This window comes from Cherax quadricarinatus, chromosome 8 (genome assembly GCF_038502225.1).
Source record: "Cherax quadricarinatus isolate ZL_2023a chromosome 8, ASM3850222v1, whole genome shotgun sequence".
Lineage (NCBI taxonomy): Eukaryota > Metazoa > Arthropoda > Malacostraca > Decapoda > Parastacidae > Cherax > Cherax quadricarinatus.
The window spans coordinates 27,489,795-27,513,170 of NC_091299.1; positions in this window are offsets into that span (position 1 = coordinate 27,489,795).

Below are 23,376 nucleotides of genomic sequence, written 5' to 3' on the forward strand. Positions count from 1 at the left end.
GCCTTGATGCAGGAACCTTCAAGGAAGGTGCCTTGATGTAGGAACCTTCAAGGATGGTGCCTTGATGCAGGGACCTTAAGGAAGGTTCCTTGATGCAGGAACCTTCAAGGCAGGTGCCTTGATGCAGGAACCTTAAGGAAGGTGCCTTGATGCAGGAACCTTCAAGGAGGGTGCCTTGATGCTGGTGAAGGACTTTACTAAAAGAAAAATGAATACTCACTTTCCTTGGATAAAACCGAGTACCTTACATTCTCCAGGCTGTGACCCCTACAGGTTTAGCTCTCCCTCCATTAATGCAATATGACTCCTATGGGTTTAGTGAGTACTATGGTCAATTTGATATGTTTATTATGTATCCCACACCCGTCCTGTTGGTAGTAGTGAAACAATTGAGGAATATTTATTTATTTATTTATTTATTTTTAATTTATTTTTTATTTATTTCCAATTTGAGCACACATACAGAGGTACAAAAAAATACAGATAAGAGCAGCATGCCAAAGCCACTTATACTATGCATAGCATTACGGGCTGGCTTAAAATTAACTTAAGATTAACTAAGCAATGATGAAATCAGTGATAAAACATTAATGTAAACAGATTACTATAAAGCACAAGTGAGTATTACAAAGACAGGTCATATGGTTGCATTCAGTCATATGAAGGATTCTGTTAGGTAGTGTATTTAAAAAATAATAAAGTTAGATTCGGTTTTAGGTTTAACATTTATGTGATATAATTGTGAGAAACATTTAAGATATACAATTTATAAGGTTCAGTTATTCAGTATTTATTTGGTTTTGGGTGAGTAAGTGATCTTTGAGAAGAGACTTGAATTTATAAACAGGTAGTGTTTCTTTTATATTTACAGGTAATGAATTCCAGATTTTAGGGCCTTTTATGTGCATTGAGTTTTTGCATAGTGTAAGATGGACACGAGGAACATCAAAGAGTGATCTGTGCCTTGTGTTATGGTCATGTGTTCTGTTGAGGTTGGCAAGGAGATGTTTGAGGGGAGGGTTAATATCAGAGTTAAGTTTGAGGGGAGGGTTAATATCAGAGTTAAGTGTTCTATGTATGTAATAGGTGCAGTAATAAGTATGGATGTTTTGTATGGTGAGTAGGTTTAGTGTATTGAATATTGGTGGAGTGTGCTGCCTGTAGTGAGAATTTGTTATCATTCTAACTGCAGCCTTTTGTTGAGTAATTAGTGGTCTGAGATGGTTAATTGTTGTTGAGCCCCATGCACAAATTCCATAGGTGAGATAGGGGTAAATAAGAGAGTGATATAGGGCCAGGAGGGCTGACTGTGGAACATAGTACCGTATCTTCGATAGTATGCCTACAGTCTTGGAAATTTTCTTAGAAATTTGTTGTATATGTGTATGAAATTTGAGTCTATTATCAAGGTGGATTCCTAAGAATTTTCCCTCTGTTAGTTTTGTGATAGGTGATCCGTTTATCATTATGTTAAGAGGGACATCTGTAGCTCTGTTACCAAACTGAATGAAGTAGGTTTTGTCAATGTTTATTGTAAGTTTGTTAGTCCTCATCCAGGTAGATATTTTCTGTAATTCGGTATTTACAGTATTGGCTAGCGTGACTGGGCTCGGGTGAGAGAAGACGTATGTAGTGTCATCTGCAAATAGTGTGGGTTTGAGTAATTGCGAAGCATTTGGAAGGTCATTTATGTATAGGAGAAAGAGAAGAGGGCCAAGGACACTTCCCTGTGGGACACCAACTGTAATTGGTTGCGCAGAAGAGTTTGCCCCATTTGCGTACACATATTGGCTTCTGTTGCTGAGGTATGACTTGAGGTAGTTGAGGGAGTGCCCTCTTGTACCATAGTGTGACAATTTTACGTGGAGCGAGTGCCCTCTTGTACCATAGTGTGACAATTTTACGTGGAGCAAGTCATGGTCAACTGTATCAAAAGCTTTACGTAAGTCAATGAAGATCCCCAGTGGGACTTCTTTTTTCTCTATTGCAGTGTATATATGTTCTAGCATGTGTATAATAGCATCATTAGTATTTTTATTAGGCCTGAATCCAAATTGGCAGGGGTTGCGTATGTTTTGGGAGATAAGGTAGGAGTAGATTCGTTTATGAATTAATTTTTCGAAGATTTTTGAGAGAGGGTGTAAGTTGGATATTGGCCTATAGTTATTCAACTCTGTTTGGTCTCCTCCTTTGTGGATCGGGGTGACCCTTGCTATTTTGAGTACTGTAGGGAAGGTGGAGGATTCAATGGATTTGTTAAAGAGTGTTGCAATGATTGGTGATAGCACTTGTGACACTTTTTTGTATATAAAGGGTGGTAAGGTATTTAAATCTCCTGCCTTGTTTTTTAGTGCGTTGATAATAAGGGAGACTTCGTATGGGTTAGTCGGAGCTAGGAACAGTGTGTTCGGGTAGTTGCCAGTGAGGTAGTCATTTGGTGGGGTATCTGAGCTTGGGATTTTATTGGCAAGGTTTTGTCCTATAGTGGAGAAGAAATCATTGAGTCTGTTTGCTGTTTCTGTTGGTGGGAGTTGGGGTTCATCTGATTTTGCTAATTTTATTTCGCTATTTCGTGATATCTTTTTTGTTCCCAGAATTTCTGATAGGGTTTTCCAGGTCTTTTTTATATCACCTCGTAAGTTGGATAATCTGTTCTCATAATACAATTTTTTTGCCCTTCTTATCAGGCTGGTTAGGATTGACGACTAACGTTTTGTTTGGTCTCTGGTTATGCGACCCATTCTGTACTGTTTTTCATATTGGTGTTTTGTATTTATGGATTTGAGAATGCTGGGTGTTAGCCAGGGACTGTTCAGTCTCTTTGCTGTCATCTGTTTAGTTTTTTTAGGGCAGTGCTTGTTATAGAGGTATTGGTTTTTTTTTAGAAAATTATTAATACATTCGTCAATATCTGTATAGGTTTCTAGCTCAGTGTGCCAATCAATGTTTGCTATTGCTGTTGTGAAGTTATTAATGGCTGCCTCATTGTGAAGTCTGAAGGTGACTTTAGTAGTGTCTTGGGGTAGTTTACCAAGAGTTGTTATGAGGAAAGTAGGGTAGTGGTCTGTGGTATTATCTGTAATTATGCCTGATTTTAAAGGGGATATGGTGTTGGTCCAGATGTGGTCAAGTAGGGAAACACTAGTCTCTGTAACTCTTGTAGGTTTTGTTACTGTTGGTAGTAACATACAGTTACTCATTGTGTTTGTGAATTCAGTAACGTGTGGGTCCTGGTCTTGCAGGAGATTTATATTGAAGTCACCTGAGAGTAGTAAGTGTAGTATATGGCTGTGCCACCCCCTTGTTGGTCTGGCCTACAGTTGTGTATGGCTGTGTAACCAGGAATGGCATAGACATCTGTACTATCAGGCTTTAGCCAGGTTTCAGTTAGTGTAATGATGGACATATTGGCATGTAAGGAATTTAGTAATGCTATGAGGTCATCGTAATGCTTGCTTAAAGATCTGATATTGTAGTTAAAGATAGTTATGTTGTTGTTGGCACTGAGAAGTGCCTTTGATTGTTCTGCAGTGTAATAATTACAGTAACTGTTTGATTCATTTAAGTCATTAAATAAGAGGTTGGTATCAGGATCAATGCTTGTAATCATAAGATTTGTAGTGAATCTATAGTTTGAATTAAGTATAAAACAAAGTAAATAGTCTTAAGCTAAAAAATAGCACCTGGATTATTTAACAAATGTAAAATAATGAGCTAAGGGACTAATACAAATAAAGTGATGATCAAATAGTGGAGCTTGGGAATATGATAGTAGGTAGTACTATAAAGGTAATTTTTTAAAGTTAGAATTATAGTATAAAATTATAATATAAAAGGGACTAATATAGGTTGTGGTGAACAATAAAGTGGTAATCAAATAAATGAGCTTTGGAATATAATGGCAAAATTGTGAACTTATTCTACTTTAGCACCTAAGAATAAGACAAAACATTTCGCTTGCAAAACAGGCTTCAGTCGAATGCTGGACCAGACTCTTGGAACTCAGTGTTCATCAGGAACTGCAAGAAGCCCCTAGTGTTTTTTTTTTAGTTTAATATGTTTATTATGCACCCCATACCCATCCTGTGGGCGGTAGTCAAAAGATTACAGAGGTACATAATTGGTCCAGGGACTGGACTCCAACGTTTTGATAGCTGAGCAAGTTACAGAGGTAATGAATTCACAATTTACAAAGGTAATGAACTCAATTTACAAAGGTAATGAACTCCAGGTAGGTCTAGCCACAATCATGACAAGTTACAAAGGTATTTACAGATTACAGAGGTACGTAATGGGTCCAGGGACTGGGCCCCCAAAGTTGTGATGGCTGAACTAGGTACAAGGTAATGAACTCACAAGTTACAAAGGTAATGAATCCTGTAAGAATGGTTACTTACGTTTATACATGGCTACAATCATGAACAAATTATAGTGTAATGAGCAATTCACACTTCCACACCCGGTCACAACTGTAGTGAGTTATTGGTGCAAATATTGATTGTTGAGAGACACACACACACAAATTCATACACACACACACACATAAACACACACACACACACACACACACACACACACACACACACACACACACACACACACACACACACACACACACACACACTCATACACACACTCATATACACTCATACACATACACACGTGCACACAAACACACACACACACACAGAGGAGCTTGGACTCGACCCCTGCAATCTCAACTAGGTGAGTGCACACACACACACACACACACACACACACACACACACACACACACACACACACACACACACACACACACACACACACACACACACACACACACACATGCACACATGTGGTAATGCTTTATTTACAGCTAGCAAAGTCAGGGTATTTCTCCAGAATGGTCTGCAATATACCACTGTGGATAAAGTACTTTGCCATTTGTTGAACATTTCTGAGCGAGTTGTTTCTAAATTCATTAATTTTATCGCACTCCAGTACATAATGACGCAGGGTGTGACAATAGTCCATCTGGCAGTTTACATTTCGTTTGGTCTACATCTGGTGGTGGTGATTTAACCTGCCAAAAATACTTGTAACCCAGCCGGAGCCGGGCGGTAGTGACATCCAAGAGTCTGCTTATTTTGTTGGATGCACCATAGACATGTGGCTCCTCCTGCATGATAGAATGATGATAGATGGACTCACTGGTGTCAATCTCCCTGAGCCTTAAGTCCATAAAATTCAGTTGAAGTTCTTTTCGTATTATTGTTCTCAAACTACTACCTGACAAGCCAAGATTGTAATCTACTCCCTCTTTGAAAGCATACAGCTTAGCCAATTTATCAGTTCTATCATGCATCTGAAGACCAATGTGAGATGGAATCCACAGCATGTGCACTCTGACTCCACTGTCCACAATCCTACCATACCTGTGTCTGGCTTCTGACACAAGCATGCCACAATTTATGCTTAATGAGTTGAGAGCATTTATGGATGACAGAGAATCAGTTACAATTAAACTGGCAATCTTTGATACATAGATGCATTTCAGTGCAAGGAGTATGGCAAACAGTTCTGTCTGAAGGGTAGAGGCCCAATTATTGATGCGTGCTCCAATTTCTTTAAGAGAGCCATCACTGTACGTCATCAGCAGCACTACCAGCTGCACCAGTGGATCCCCTCATGGAAGGTTCCTTGATGTTGGTGAGGGGCTCTTGATTTAGGGAATTGGATCTGTTCTCCAGTTCCCCGAATTAAGCCTGAATGCCTTCCACATCCCCCCCCCCTGGGCGCTGTATAATCCTATGGGTTTAGCGCTTCCCCCTTGATTATAATAATAATAATGCACCAGTGGATTGGTGAACAGAACCATCAGCGTAAATAATTTGCGAGAATGTGTGCTGTGTGACTAAGTTATCAATACAGCTTAAGGCCTCATGTTTGGCTTCAAGGCGAAGTTTTGGTTGTGATTTAAGAAGTAGTTTGGGGGGAAATGGAGGAATGGTAGTTTGGAATGGGGTAATATTCCATGGAGCGGAGAAGTGCCGATGTTGCCTTACTTGACATAGATCATGTATCTGATTCATGCGGAGGTCGGTTCCAGTTTTTTCGATCCATCTGGAGGAGTGTTCACCAGTGCTGAGGAAAGTTTGGAGGGCTTCTGTGCAGGGGTTTGAATAAGCTTGCCTGAGCATATTAACCCCAATTAGGATATTTCTTTCAGTAACACGATCTCTGATGCTTGGAATATCAAGTTCTTTTTGCATATTTAAAATTTTGGCAGTACGAGGGCATCCTAAAATGATCCTCATTGCTTCGTTCTGCAGTTTTTCCAGCCCTCCAAGCTTCCAGTCAGACACAAGAGCAAGTAGTGGCGCAGCATAATCAACCAATGATCTAATATAAGCAAGATACATCATTTTCACAATTTTAACATTAGCACCATACCTGGGGTGAAGCCCTGCCACAACTCTTAGTCGCTCTTTGTATTGGCGACAAAGTCTTGTTACAACAGGTCCAAGTAGTGGAACCTCAAAACCTAGATACCTGTATCTGCTTACATATTCTAGAAGAGACCCATCATGCAATTGGATCTGACGAACTGTGCCTCTCTGTCGAGGAGGACGCCTATTGAGTATCTGTTTTATCAGTAGAGATTGTCAACCCCAGGTCTGACACGAGGCTAGTACATGATTAAGAATGTTTTGGGTGTTGGAGAATCCGGTGGTGTGAATCATTATATCATCAGCAAAACTAATCACATAATGATGGGGCTGACTAGGCATAGCATTAAGTAATGCATTAATTAGAATATTGAACAGTGTGGGACTGAGCACACCTCCCTGTGGGGTTCCTAATTCAAAGTCTTTAGTTACACTTCTATGTCCCTGGAACAACACAGACGATTTTCTGTTTGACAGGTAGCCTTTAATCCAGCGGAGAAGCCATCCTCCAACATCCATTCTGGCAAGTTCACTAATGATTACATGTCGGTTGGCTACATCGAAAGCGGATTTAAGGTCAAGGAAGGTAGTGTATATGAGCTGTCAGTGTGCAGAGTGAGAAATGTGGCTATGCAATGATGCACGCTCCTTCCATGCATGAAACCATGTAACCGGGGAGACAAAAATTGTTTGATTCTGTACATGAGACGATTAAGAATCATTCTCTCAAATGTTTTGCACAAGCAGCTAGTAAGAGATATTGGGCGAAATGCATTTTGTTGATTGGGCTTAGGAATTGGAATGATGAGGCTGTTGGTCCAAGATTGAGGGAGCTCCCCAGTTACATAGCTCATGTTATATAATTCAAGTAATGGATTACCTGGTACTCGACACAGCAATCTGAGTATGTTGTAAGTAATACCATCCTCACCAGGCGACGTGGAGTTGCCCTTAGTTAGTGCTGCATCAAGTTCATAATTAGTGAAAGGAATGTTGCAATCATCTGCCTTGCTGAGCATAAAGCAAACAAGTCTCTCCCTTGCATCATATTTGTCATTTAATTTTGCCTGTGTGGTACTGGGAAGATTGTCATAGTACTGACTAACTCATTCGCCCTAACCGAGCTTTTACCATCCTATGGAGAGGGAGCATGTGTCATGTGGGTTAGATAACGTGGATGGGGTTAAAATACTCAGGTAGGCTGGTAGTACGTATAATATATAACGGAAAGTATGGGAAAGTGCCAACACCCGACCTGTCTCTCTCTGCTTCCTATCTCGGACTGACTCACAAGTGCCTACGGGTGAGCGGTCTTTGAAAACATGCTATGGTCAGCAGCAATGTGAATAACAGTCAGTGATTCATGCAGACGGTTGGTAGCGAGTCATCTACTGGTACACTGGTTACTGGTAACTGGTTACTAGGAACTGGTACTACTATTGAGACATGGACATGGGGTTCGTCCCACAGTTACTAAAAACAACAGACATAGCCCCACTCCACAAAGGGGGACAGTAAAGCAATAGCAAAGAACTACAGACAGATAGCACTAACATCCCATATAAAAATCTTTGAAAGGGTCCTAAGAAGCAAGATCGCCACCCATCTAGAAACCCATCAATTACACAACCCAGAGCAACATGGGTTTAGAGCAGGTCGCTCCTGTCTGTTTCAGCTACTGGATCACTACGATAAGGTCCTAGATGCACTAAAGACAAAAAGAATGCAGATGTAATATATACAGACTTTGCAAAAGCCTTCGACAAGTGTGACCATGGCGCAATAGCGCACAAAATGCGTGCTAAAGGAATAACAGGAAAAGTTGGTATATCTATAATTTCCTCACAAACAGAACACAAAGAGTAGTAAGCAGAGTAAAGTCTGAGGTGGCTATGGTGAAAAGCTGTGTTCCACAAGGCACAGTACTCGCTCCCATCTTGTTTCTCATCCTCATATCTGACATAGACAAGGATGTCAGCCACAGCACCGTGTCTTCCTTTGCAGATGACGCCCAAATCTGCATGACAGTGTCCTCCATTGCAGACACTGCAAGGCTCCAGGCAGACATCAACCAAATCTTTCAATGGGCTGCAGAAAACAATATGAAGTTTAACGATGAGAAATTTCAATTACTCCGATATGGTAAACATGAGGAAATTAAAACTTCATCAGAGTACAAAACAAATTCCGGCCACAAAATAGAGCGAAAAACCAACGTCAAAGACCTGGGAGTGATCATGTCGAAGGATCTCACCTTCAAGGACCATAATATTCTATCAATTACATCTGCTAGAAAAATGACAGGATGGATAATGAGAACCTTCAAAACTAGGGATGCCAAGCCCATGATGACACTCTTCAGGTCGCTTGTTCTATCTAGGCTGGAATATTGCTGCACATTAACAGCAACTTTCAAGGCAGGTGAAATTGCTGACCTAGAAAATGTACAGAGACCCTTCATGGCACGCATAACGGAGATAAAACACCTCAATTACTGGGAGCACTTGAAGTTCCTGAACCTGTACTCCCTGGAACACAGGCGGGAGAGATACATGATAATATACACCTGGAAAATCCTAGAGGGACTAGTACCGAACTTGCACACAAAAATCACTCACAACGAAAGCAAAAGACTCGGCAGACGATGCAACATCCCCCCATTGAAAAGCAGGGGTGCCACTAGCACGTTAAGAGACAATACAATAAGTGTCAGGGGCCCGAGACTGTTCAACTGCCTCCCAGCATACATAAGGGGGATTACCAATAGACCCCTGGCTGTCTTCAAGCAGGCACTGGATAAGCACCTAAAGTCGGTACCTGACCAGCCGGACTGTGGCTCATACGTTGGATTGCGTGCAGCTAGCAGTAACAGCCTGGTTGATCAGGCTCTGATCTACCATGAGGCCTGGTCACAGACCGGGCCGCGGGGGCGTTGACCCCTGGAACTCTCTCCAGGTAAATATAAAAGTGGAGACAGTAGAGTACTTTTGACATGATCAGTCTGTCAGCCTTGGTAAGAGGTGGTCAGTTCCTTTAGCCTTAAGCATAGGCATGTTTACCTGGAGAGAGTTCCGGGGGTCAACGCCCCCGCGGCCCGGTCTGTGACCAGGCCTCCTGGTGGATCAGAGCCTGATCAACCAGGCTGTTGCTGCTGGCTGCACGCAAACCAACGTACGAGCCACAGCCGGGCTGGTCAGGAACCGACTTTAGGTGCTTGTCCAGTGCCAGCCTGAAGACTGCCAGGGGTCTGTTGGTAATCCCCCTTATGTATGCTGGGAGGCAGTTGAACAGTCTCGGGCCCCTGACACTTATTGTATGGTCTCTCAACGTGCTAGTGACACCCCTGCTTTTCATTGGGGGGATGTTGCATCGTCTGCCAAGTCTTTTGCTTTCGTATTGAGTGATTTTCGTGTGCAAGTTCGGTACTAGTCCCTCTATTATTATTATAATAAAAAAGAAGCGCTAAGCCACAAGGGCTATACAGCGAGTAGTCCCTCTAGGATTTTCCAGGTGTATATAATCATGTATCTCTCCCGCCTGCGTTCCAGGGAATACAGGTTTAGGAACCTCAAGCGCTCCCAGTAATTGAGGTGTTTTATCTCTGTTATGCACGCCGTGAAGGTTCTCTGTACATTTTCTAGGTCAGCAATTTCACCTGCCTTGAAAGGTGCTGTTAGTGTGCAGCAATATTTCAGTCTAGATAGAACAAGTGACCTGAAGAGTGTCATCATGGGCTTGGCCTCCCTAGTTTTGAAGGTTCTCATTATCCATCCTGTCATTTTTCTAGCAGATGCGATTGATACATTTACTAAAGGAGAAGTAAGGTGAAGCAACTGGAGGTGACGTCACAGGTGAGCGTGGCCCACTAATGGAAGTAAGTCGTGTTGAACTGGTGTTCCGTAGCTCGATCGCTAGCGCACTCAGTTCACACTCTGAGGTGCGGAGATCGAATATCCTCCGGTATGGCTGGAAAACATTAAGGACGTGTTTCCGTAAGACACCTGCTGTCCCTGTCCCTGTTCACCATCAGTTTAAAATGGGTACCTGGGTGTTAGTCGACTAGCGTGAGCTGCATCCTGGGACAAAACTGACCTAATTTGCCCGAAATGCTTAGCATAACAAGGGGCTTTCTATATAGTAGTATGTCAATGATGTTAGCTAGGACAGTATACTGTGTACATGTACTTGTAGTAAAGAAAGATATTATTATTATTGTTATTAAAGTCATTTAGCAAAGGAATTTCAAAAGAATTCTACTTTGGTACAAGGGAAGTCTTCTGCAACTCCTTTGCTAACACAGACGTGGGAAAGAAATCTTTTATAAAAGTCACTCGAAGGAGTAGAGAGATGCAGCAGCAGCAGATGTAGTCACATGCGGGCAGAGCCCACTCGTTGAAACAGGTCAGGTTCATAAGGTGGGCCAGAGATATTCTCTAGTTTCTTATAAGGAAGCTAGTGGTCAGTCTATTAGTGGAGCCAGTGGCAGAAGTAAAGTTATGCAGCAGTAGTAGATTTGGTAACATGTGAGTGGGGCCCACATATGACCTCTGCATAACGATGGGCTTTCTGCATACACAAGGGAGGATCCTTGACGCTGGTGAGGGGCTCTTTATTTAGGGAATTGGATCTGTGCTCCAGTTCCTTGCATTTAGCCTGAATAGCTGTATGGCCCTTGTGGCTTAGCGCTTCTTTTTTATTATAATAATAATTAGCCTGAATACCTTCCATCCCCCTCCCACATGCGCTGCATAATCCTACGGGTTTAACGCTCCCCATGGTTATAATTTTATATATAATTACACTTTTGATCCTAAGATACTTTTCTCACACAGCAACAGCACTGAATCTTGGTAGAGAGAATACAAGCTTGAGAAACTCCGTTACTAACTCCCTGGCCCACCTAATAGGCCTGACTCCCGGTAGTGGTCCCTGACCATATGTGACCATGTCTTTAGCTGCTGCATCTCTCCACTCTTTCCACTCCTAATACTGGCTAATAAACCCTCCACCTGCTGGGTGAAACGTCTCTCAATGAAGATACCCATATATTAAGATGTGCCTTATTCATCAGCATAAAGCAGGTTTATTCTTAGTACAAGTGTGACTTATATCAATAGTAACAAAATGTGGAATCAAGACGTGTATTCAGCACTTAAGACATTTATTAGGCGATAATCGCTCACCGGAGACTTTCTCAATTCCAGTGAGCGAAACCATTCTCTCACTATAAATGTCAAGTGGAAATAAGTCAAGGTTTTTTAAGACCAGGAGGAAAAAAGACTGGCAAGAATTGACAGTGTTGTTCTGGAGTAGAGGCACGGACATTGGCCTCTGCTCCAGGACAACAGATATTAGAGCCAGCAAATAAAACCCCCCTAAATTCCACCAATACAACATTTGTCTTTGCAAACATACAGGGTCTAAAAGCCGTCAAAAAACAAAATTCCTTACATCAAGGGACTGCTCATGGAGTCAAATGCAACGTTTGCAGCATACACAGAGACCCACATAAAGGATCATTATGACAACGAGATATGGAGCCCAGGTTATAACCTATTCCGATGCGACAGACTAAACAGGCAACAAGGGGGAATTGGCCTGTATGTCACAGAGTTGCTCATTTCCACAGAACTACTAAACACCTCAAATGATGTAGTTGAAGTTTTGGCGGTAAAGATTGAAAACCAAAACCTTGTCATTGTGGTAGTATACAAGCCTCCAGATGCAACTTCCCAGCAATTCCAGGAGCAGCTTGAGAAAATTTATCACTTTTTGGAAAATCTCCCAACTCCTGCCCCAAACATCTTACTACTAGAAGATTTCAACTTGAGACACCTAAAATGGAGGATTATAGCAAACATTGTTTTAGCAGAGATCACCCCAGGAGGCAGCTCAGATGAAAATTCACACACACAAACTATTAAATCTCTGCACCAAATTCACCTTAAACCAGCAAATAGTAGAGCCTTTAAGACTAGAAAATACGCTGGACCTCATCTTCTCTAACAATGACGATCTGATACATAATATAACTGTATCAAAGACAATACACTCAGATCACAAAATAATAGAGGTACAGACATCTATGCACAGGGCTCCTGACCAGCAAAGTGTGAGCAGTCATGAAGGTCTCTTCGCGAAATTCAATTTCAATAACAAAAACATACAATGGGGTCAAGTAAACCATGTCCTAAATGAAACAAGCTGGGAAGATATCCTAAACAACATGGATCCGAACAATTGCCTTGAAAAAAAATGAATTCTGTGGTTCTTGAGATCTGCTCAAGACACATTCCATTAAGAAAAAGAAAGAGAAGATGTAAACGAGAGAGAGAGAGACGTTCCCTATACAGACGAAGGTGAAGAGTCACAGAGCTACTGAGTGGGGCCAATATATTTGAAATACGAAGGGAGGCACTAGTCAATGAAATTGCAAATATCGAACTTAAGCTGAAGAAATCTTACAGGAGTCAAGGATCACAGGAAGAACTAAAAGCCATAAAAGAAATTGAAAAAAATTCCAAAATACTTTTTCTCTTATGCCAAATCTAAGGGAAAAACAACATCCAGTATTGGGCCCCTGCTTAGGCGGGATGAGACATAAACAGATGACAGCCAAGAAATGAGTGAGATACTGAAGTCCCAGTATGACTCAGTGTTCAGCGAGCCACTGTCCACACTAAGGGTCGACAATCCAAATGAATTTTTGATGAACGAAACCGAGAATTTGGTCATCTCAAAAATCTCTGATATTATTCTAACTCCACAAGACTTTGAAGAGGCAATAAATGGCCTGCCCATGCACTCTGCCCCAGGCACAGGTTCATGGAACTCCGTGTTTATCAAGAACTGCAAGAAGCCCCTATCGTGTGTCTTCAGCATTTTATGGAGAGGGAGCATGGACACAGGGGTCATCTCACACACACTAAAAACAACAGACATAGCCCCACTCCACAAAGGTGGCAGTAAAGCAGTTGCAGTTGTGTTAGTCCGGTGGCCTAGGTGGTGGCCTGGTGGCTAAAGCTCTCGCTTTACACACGGACGGCCCGGGTTCGATTCCCGGTGGGGTGGAAACATTTTGACGTGTTTCCTTACACCTGTTGCCCTGTTCATCTAGCAGTAAATAGGCACCTGGGTGTTAGTTGATTGGTGTGGGTTTCATCCTGGGGGACAAGATTGAGGACCCCAATGGAAATAAGTTAGACAGTCCTCGATGACGCACTGACTTGCTTGGGTTATCCTGGGTGGCTAACCCTCTGGGGCTAAAAATCCGAACGAAATCTTATCTTCAAAGAACTACAGACCGATAGCACTAACATCCCATATTATAAAAATCTTTGAGAGGGTTCTAAGAAGCAAGATTGCCAACCACCTAGATACCCATCAATTACACAACCCAGGGCAGCACGGGTTTAGAGCAGGTCGCTCCTGCCTGTCCCAGCTACTGGATCACTATGACAAGGTCCTGGATGCTGTAGAGGATAAGCAAAATACAGATGTATTATACACACTTATTTATTTATTTATTTATTTATTTATTATAAATTTGTGCACACATACAGAGGTACAAAAAAAAAAAAATACAGATAAGAGCAGCATGCCAAAGCCACTTATACTATGCATAGCATTACGGGCTGGCTTAAAATTAACTTAAGATTAACTAAGCAATGATGAAGTCAGTGATAAAACATTAATGTAAACAGATTACTATAAAGCACAAGTGAGTATTACAAAGACAGGTCATATGAAGGATTCTGTTAGGTAGTGTATTTAAAAAATAATAAAGTTAGATTCGGTTTTAGGTTTAACATTTATGTGATATAATTGTGAGAAACATTTAAGATATACAATTTATAAGGTTCAGTTATTCAGTATTTATTTGGTTTTGGGTGAGTAAGTGATCTTTGAGTAGAGACTTGAATTTATAAACAGGTAGTGTTTCTTTTATATTTACAGGTAATGAATTCCAGATTTTAGGGCCTTTTATGTGCATTGAGTTTTTGCATAGTGTGAGATGAACACGAGGAACATCAAAGAGTGATCTGTGCCTTGTGTTATGGTCATGTGTTCTGTTGAGGTTGGCAAGGAGATGTTTGAGGGGAGGGTTAATATCAGAGTTAAGTGTTCTATGTATGTAATAGGTGCAGTAATAAGTATGGATGTTTTGTATGGTGAGTAGGTTTAGTGTATTGAATATTGGTGGAGTGTGCTGCCTGTAGTGAGAATTTGTTATCATTCTAACTGCAGCCTTTTGTTGGGTAATTAGTGGTCTGAGATGGTTAATTGTTGTTGAGCCCCATGCACAAATTCCATAGGTGAGATAGGGGTAAATAAGAGAGTGATATAGGGCCAGGAGGGCTGACTGTGGAACATAGTACCGTATCTTCGATAGTATGCCTACAGTCTTGGAAATTTTCTTAGAAATTTGTTGTATATGTGTATGAAATTTGAGTCTATTATCAAGGTGGATTCCTAAGAATTTTCCCTCTGTTAGCTTTGTGATAGGTGATCCGTTTATCATTATGTTAAGAGGGACATCTGTAGCTCTGTTACCAAACTGAATGAAGTAGGTTTTGTCAATGTTTAGTGTAAGTTTGTTAGTCCTCATCCAGGTAGATATTTTCTGTAATTCGGTATTTACAGTATTGGCTAGTGTGACTGGGCTCGGGTGAGAGAAGACATATGTAGTGTCATCTGCAAATAGTGTGGGTTTGAGTAATTGCGAAGCATTTGGAAGGTCATTTATGTATAGGAGAAAGAGAAGAGGGCCAAGGACACTTCCCTGTGGGACACCAACTGTAATTGGTTGCGCAGAAGAGTTTGCCCCATTTGCGTACACATATTGGCTTCTGTTGCTGAGGTATGACTTGAGGTAGTTGAGGGAGTGCCCTCTTATACCATAGTGTGACAATTTTACGTGGAGCAAGTCATGGTCAACTGTATCAAAAGCTTTACGTAAGTCAATGAAGATCCCCAGTGGGACTTCTTTTTTCTCTATTGCAGTGTATATATGTTCTAGCATGTGTATAATAGCATCATTAGTATTTTTATTAGGCCTGAATCCAAATTGGCAGGGGTTGAGTATGTTTTGGGAGATAAGGTAGGAGTAGATTCGTTTATGAATTAATTTTTCGAAGATTTTTGAGAGAGGGTGTAAGTTGGATATTGGCCTATAGTTATTCAACTCTGTTTGGTCTCCTCCTTTGTGGATCGGGGTGACCCTTGCTATTTTGAGTACTGTAGGGAAGGTGGAGGATTCAATGGATTTGTTAAAGAGTGTTGCAATGATTGGAGATAGCACTTGTGACACTTTTTTGTATATAAAGGGTGGTAAGGTACTTAAATCTCCTGCCTTGTTTTTTAGTGCATTGATAATAAGGGAGACTTCGTATGGGTTAGTCGGAGCTAGGAACAGTGTGTTCGGGTAGTTGCCGGTGAGGTAGTCATTTGGTGGGGTATCTGAGCTTGGGATTTTATTGGCAAGGTTTTGTCCTATAGTGGAGAAGAAATCATTGAGTCTGTTTGCTGTTTCTGTTGGTGGGAGTTGGGGTTCATCTGATTTTGCTAATTTTATTTCGCTATTTCGTGATATCTTTTTTGTTCCCAGAATTTCTGATAGGGTTTTCCAGGTCTTTTTTATATCACCTCGTAAGTTGGATAATCTGTTCTCATAATACAATTTTTTTGCCCTTCTTATCAGGCTGGTTAGGATTGACGAGTAACGTTTTGTTTGGTCTCTGGTTATGTGACCCATTCTGTACTGTTTTTCATATTGGTGTTTTGTATTTATGGATTTGAGAATGCTGGGTGTTAGCCAGGGACTGTTCAGTCTCTTTGCTGTCATCTGTTTAGTTTTTTTAGGGCAGTGCTTGTTATAGAGGTATTGGGTCTTTTTTAGAAAATTATTAATACATTCGTCAATATCTGTATAGATTTCTAGCTCAGTGTGCCAATCAATGTTTGCTAATGCTGTTGTGAAGTTATTAATGGCTGCCTCATTGTGAAGTCTGAAGGTGACTTTAGTAGTGTCTTGGGGTAGTTTACCAAGAGTTGTTATGAGGAAAGTAGGGTAGTGGTCTGTGGTATTATCTGTAATTATGCCTGATTTTAAAGGGGATATGGTGTTGGTCCAGATGTGGTCAAGTAGGGAAACACTAGTCTCTGTAACTCTTGTAGGTTTTGTTACTGTTGGTAGTAACATACAGTTACTCATTGTGTTTGTGAATTCAGTAACGTGTGGGTCCTGGTCTTGCAGGAGATTTATATTGAAGTCACCTGAGAGTAGTAAGTGATCTTTGTTCATGCGTGCATCAGTTATCATACTTCCTAGATTTTGACTAAATTGGCTAATGTTTGACTGTGGAACTCTGTAGATGTTTATCAATGTGAGAGGTTTTTGTAGGTATTTGGATTTGAATTTGGCTATTATATATTCCCCATGTTCATCCCTTGTGCAAGTATTAGTGATACATTCTAGTTGGTCTGAGTAGTATATGGCTGTGCCACCCCCTTGTTGGTCTGGCCTACAGTTGTGTATGGCTGTGTAACCAGGAATGGCATAGACATCTGTACTATCAGGCTTTAGCCAGGTTTCAGTTAGTGTAATGATGGACATATTGGCATGTAAGGAATTTAGTAATGCTATGAGGTCATCGTAATGCTTGCTTAAAGATCTGATATTGTAGTTAAAGATAGTTATGTTGTTGTTGGCACTGAGAAGTGCCTTTGATTGTTCTGCAGTGTAGTAATTACAGTAACTGTTTGATTCATTTAAGTCATTAAATAAGAGGTTGGTATCAGGATCAATGCTTGTAATCATAAGATTTGTAGTGAATCTATAGTTAGAATTAAGTATAAAACAAAGTAAATAGTCTTAAGCTAAAAAAGAGCACCTGAATTATTTAACAAATGTAAAATAATGAGCTAAGGGACTAATACAAATAAAGTGATGATCATATAATAGTACTTGGGAATATGATAGTAGGTAGTACTATAAAGGTAATTTTTTAAAGTTAGAATTATAGTTTAAAATTATAATAAAAAGGGACTAATATAGGTTGTGGTGAACAATAAAGTGGTAATCAAATAAATGAGCTTTGGAATATAATGGCAAAATTGTGAGCTTATTCTACTTTAGCACCTGAGAATAGCACCTTGATTATTTTAACAGTTGTGGATATATAAACTAGGATAGTTATATAAAGCTAAAATAAAGGAGAAAATATATAAGGGACTAAAATTAAGTAATGGTAAGCAAAGTTAAATGGACAGATGGTAGGAATTATAATATAAACTTATAATATAAAAATACAATTTGAAATGGTACTTGCAATTGCACTAGAGTTTGGTATAGGTTGTTGACAAGATCAAGATTATAACTATAGATTTAAATTGACAAAATAAAATTCACAATTAAAGTACCAAAAGAATAATAGTAAAAAATCACAATGGTAATGTCTTGGTTATAATATGATAGTAAGATGGTAGACAGGTACCCAGGTACACAGGTACAAAGGATAATTCAAAGGTTGGGGTTGAATATAAAAACTTGAAAATTTGGCAACAAAATGTTATGGGAAGTATAAAATAATGTTTAATGTACAAAAGTAAAATTGACTGGTAGTAAATATGGTGTTTAATAAAATTTTAGTAAGTAATAATGATTACAAAAAAGTGAAAAAGTAATGTTTATTTCATTCAATATTGCACTGGTAGTTATACTTGAGGTTATATGGCAGTACAAGGTAATTAAGAGTAATCTAGGATAGTAAATGTGGTATTAAAACAGGTAAAGGTAATTAGTCAAGTAATGGTTATTAAATGTCAAAAATGTTAAGAGTAAATTGAAATTTTAGTAAAAATGATATTTATTAATTTTAGTAAGTAATATCAATTGATAGTATTTAAAAAAATAAGAGGTAGTAATATGGACAGAGAAAGTATCAATTCAGCTAGTGTTCAAGCGAACAATAGTAAATAAGAAAATCACATAAGGTGACTTATGCTTACTAGTAAAATTACAAAATGAGGTAGTTGAATATTTAATTACTAAGAGATTGTACAATGAAATTTGAACAATAATGGAGCAAAACATACACTACACTACGTAGGCTTTTAAGTTGGACATTGTTTAGTTATTCTCTGTAAGATTAGTATCCCTGAGAAATCGTGATAGATCATTCTCGTTCGTGATTGTGTACAGTTGACCTACATTTGTTTTCCTAACTAGAATTTTCCCATCCCGTGTGAAGCATTGGTGTATTGTGTCATTATTCTCTCGCTTAAGTTTTCTGACTCTATACAGGAGGTTCTGACGTTTTTTGGTAAGACACTCGTTTATGTATACCTCTTTCTTTACTTTAATAGATGCAATAATTAAGTCTTTTTTCCTATCATGTGAGTGGAATCTAAGCATAACACTTTTTCTACCATGGGATCCTAGTAACCTGGCTTCTTTTATTTCAGACTCTGGTACAATAACACTAGTTTGGTCCTTTATGATCTGCAGAGTAATTTCTTTACTGTTTGTTTGGTTCATATCACTGGGAAAAAGTGGACTGTTAACTATTACTGCGTCCGATAGTTTATCTTGCTCAGTTTTATCTTCTTGGAGAGCAAAGTAGTCACTGAACTGGTTATCTAAGTTGTTCTTCCATTGTTTTACTGCTTCTTCAACCTTTGTATTAAGAGATATTATTTGTTGGGTATGGCTATCTATGACTGTTTGGATGGTCTCGTCACAGTCATTCCAGGTGTTGATAACTTTTGTTCAAGACTGAGGATTTTGTTTTCGAGTTGTGTCATCCTGGTGTCTTGTTTTGTTAGCGTCTCTCGAAGATTCATATTTTCAATAACTAATAACTAATAACTTTGCAAAAGCTTTCGACAAGTGTGGCCATGGTGTAATAGCACACAAAATGCTTGATAAAGGAATAACGGGAAAAGTTGGTAGATGGATCTACAACTTCCTGACAAACAGAACATGAAGAGTAATAGTAAACAGAGTAAAGTCCCAGGCAGCCACGGTGATTATTATTATTATTATAATCAAGGGGGAAGCGCTAAACCCGGAGGATTATACAGCGCCTGGGGGGGGGGGATGTGGAAGGCATTCAGGCTTAATTCGGGGAACTGGAGCACAGATCCAATTCCCTAAATCAAGAGCCCCTCACCAACATCAAGGAACCTTCCTTGAGGGGGCAGCCACGGTGAAAAGGTGTTCCACAAGGCACAGTACTCGCTCCCATTCTATTCCTCATCCTCATTTCTGACATAGAGATGTAAGCCATAGCTCTGTGTCTTCCTTTGCGGATGACACCCGGATTTTTTTATATATATTTTATTTAAAAACACTATAAAACAAAATTATGAAACTTTGTTACCAAGGGCCAACACATAACAACATAAACGTCACTCCATACTGGTATACAATGTTTTCTCATCTCAACTTCACTATATTGTATATACACATGGGATAAAATTACATTCACGATAAACATCGCATTTGAACAACTGCATTAACCCTAAAGGGCTAAAACCTGCACCATAAACACAGTACCATAAAAAATGCCCACTCCTGGAGTTTACCTGGAGAGAGTTCCGGGGGCTGGAATATTGCTGCACTCTAACAGCACCTTTCAAGGCAGGTGAAATTGCCGACCTAGAAAATGTACAGAGAACTTTCACGGCGCGCATAACGGAGATAAAACACCTCAATTACTGGGAGCGCTTGAGGTTTCTAAACCTGTATTCCCTGGAACGCAGGAGGGAGAGATACATGATTATATACACCTGGAAAATCCTAGAGGGACTAGTACCGAACTTGCACACGAAAATCACTCACTACGAAAGCAAAAGACTTGGCAGACGATGCACCATCCCCCCAATGAAAAGCAGGGGTGTCACTAGCACGTTAAGAGACCATACAATAAGTGTCAGGGGCCCGAGACTGTTCAACTGCCTCCCAGCACACATAAGGGGGATTACCAACAGACCCCTGGCAGTCTTCAAGCTGGCACTGGACAAGCACCTAAAGTCAGTTCCTGATCAGCCGGGCTGTGGCTCGTACGTTGGTTTGCGTGCAGCCAGCAGCAACAGCCTGGTTGATCAGGCGCTGATCCACCAGGAGGCCTGGTCACAGACCGGGCCGCGGGGGCGTTGACCCCCGAAACTCTCTCCAGGTAAACTCCAGGCACCACAGACTGGGCATTCGGCTATAGATCTGCAATATTTTGCTGGGTGGCCAAATCGCCAGCAATTCCCACCCAATTGCGGTGTAGGGATCACCTTCCGAACTTGTAACTGATGTCCTGCTACATAAACAAAGGATGGGAGTTCACGGCTGTCAAAATTTAAACGAGCCACATTGCAAGGGTATCGTCTTCCCCCGCGGGCAGGAAAAACGTAAGTGTCTACCGTGAGAACTGGGAGATCTTGGAGTCCAGCTGTTCAAGAATGTCATTGCCACATGTCTGGAAATTCTTTGTAGATGAATGGTTCAGAGAACCGACATGTTGATAAATTAGACACATGTGCAACTCTTGGGTATCTTTATTGAGGAAACGTTTCGCCACATAGTGGCTTCATCAGTCCATACGTAGGAGAAACTTGAAGAACAGGAGGAGAATGAGGTAATCAGTCCCTCAACCTTGAGTCGATGTGTTCAGTCCATCAATCTTGAATAGAATACGGCATATGAGCGGAGAAGCAGCTTATAAACCGTATGGCAGGAGAGGTGCAGCAGTCATAGGTGGTGTCACATTTGTTCAATGTGGAAGTAGGTCGTGCCCAAGAATTAGGCAAGCGAAGAATTCCTAAGGTTGAGGGACTGATTACCTCATTCTCCTCCTGTTCTTCAAGTTTCTCCTACTTATGGACTGATGAAGCCACTGTGTGGCGAAACGTTTCCTCAATAAAGATACCCAAGAGTTGCACATGTGTCTAATTTATCAACATGTCGGTTAAAGGACACAAGTGCAACTAATGTGACATTTTATTGTGGCAACGTTTCGCTCTCCAGGAGCTTTATCAAGCCATTACCATGGCTTGATAAAGCTCCTGGAGAGCGAAACGTTGCCACAATAAAATGTCACATTAGTTGCATTTGTGTCCTTTTACTTTATATATTGTCGGTAATTCTACCAACTTTATTACAACATGTCGGTTCTCTGAACCATTCATCTACAAACCTGTCAGACACTGCAACTTCTTGGGATCTTAATACTTAGGAATTCTTCGCTTGCCTAATTCTTGGGCACGACCTACTTCCACATTGAACAAATGTGACACCACCTATGACTGCTGCACCTCTCCTGCCTTACGGTTTATAAGCTGCTTCTCCGCTCATATGCCGTATTCTATTCAAGATTGACTCAAGGTTGAGGGACTGATTACCTCATTCTCCTCCTGTTCTTCAAGTTTCTCCTACGTATGGACTGATGAAGCCACTGTGTGGCGAAACGTTTCCTCAATAAAGATACCCAAGAGTTGCACATGTGTCTAATTTATCAATCTGGAAATTCTGTTGGACTATGGTATGGGGCAGAATAACAGTACCACTACAAGAATTGAGGGAATGATGTTTTTCGATAGTGATAGGAATAGTATCGATATGTGAAAGAGAAAGATCATGAGCTTGGGTAGAAGTCTGGACTGTGATGATGTGTGTACCACTCTTAAGAGCATGAAAGGAAATATCTCTACCAACGTGGCATAGGAGCGCTTTGCCAGTACTATGGTCGGAAAGATATTATTATTATTATTACAATCAAGGGGGAAGCGCTAAACCCGGAGGATTATACAGCGCCTGGGGGGGTATGTGGAAGGCATTCAGGCTTAATTTGGGGAACTGGAGCACAGATCCAATTCCCTAAATCAAGAGCCCCTCACCAACATCAAGGAACCTTCCTTGAGGGGTCGGAAAGATAGGCAGTAGAAGTCAGTCTTAAAGTTAAGAATTTAGTCCATTGTGTGGTCCGAAACTGAGTGTGGAGAGGGAGTGTGTGACGTGTCGGTCTTTTCCAAGTAGAATGGGAAGGTAACAAAGTAACATCATCAGGAGATTGTCGTTGGCGTTTAGAAGTGGGACCAGAGTCGGTACGACGTGGGACGGGCTGGCGATTCGAAAATTGCCGCACCATAGAGGAAGAGGCCGGAAGCATAGTCAAAGGAGAGCGGAGGTCAGACAAATCAAAGGAGTCAGTCGAAACCCCGGCACCTGAAGCGGGTGACGAAACAGCACCAGCAGGAGGTACAGGGGCCTTAGAAGTGTCCAAAAGACGAGGCGAGGTCAGAACAGGGTGCGGTAACAATAAGGGGCCCGGGGGTAGCGGGGTCATGGATTTGGGACTCCATGGTTAGGTTACTTCTTTCTTTTTGTTTTTAAGAAAAAAAAAAATAAAAAATAAAAATAAAAAAATAAAAAAGGGGGGACCGGGGAGAGTGTTCCTAGGAGGAATGAAAGGGCCAGAAATCTCCCTCCGCGCTTAAGAGGACCTCAGCACCGCAAGTAGCGCAGATGCAGCATGGAACCCGTGCCATACCCTACCCTTCATGCCAGTAAACCAGCAATCCAGGATAGCAACCTCACATCTGCCGAGCTACCTCGGTGGACAAGAGAGGGCGGCCGGATATCCGCCACAAAGCATGCCTCCTTCGGCCACCACCCCCGGAATCCGAAAGGTGGCTTCCAGAGATACACCCGTCGCCCGAAAGACACCCAAAGCCACCCTCCTGGATACCGGAGAGGGCTCAGGACATCCCCAGGCGATCCAGATCCCACGGCAAACTACACCACCGCCAAGAACCTCAATGGAATGGGATGGACCCCGGTACCCTTCCCCCTATGAACTAGTGTGCCTGTGGGAAAAATCCCAAAGGCCAAAAAGAGGAAGGGCAAAAGGGAGGGGTGGGGAGGAGGAGGAGGAAAGGAAAAAGGGGGGAGGAT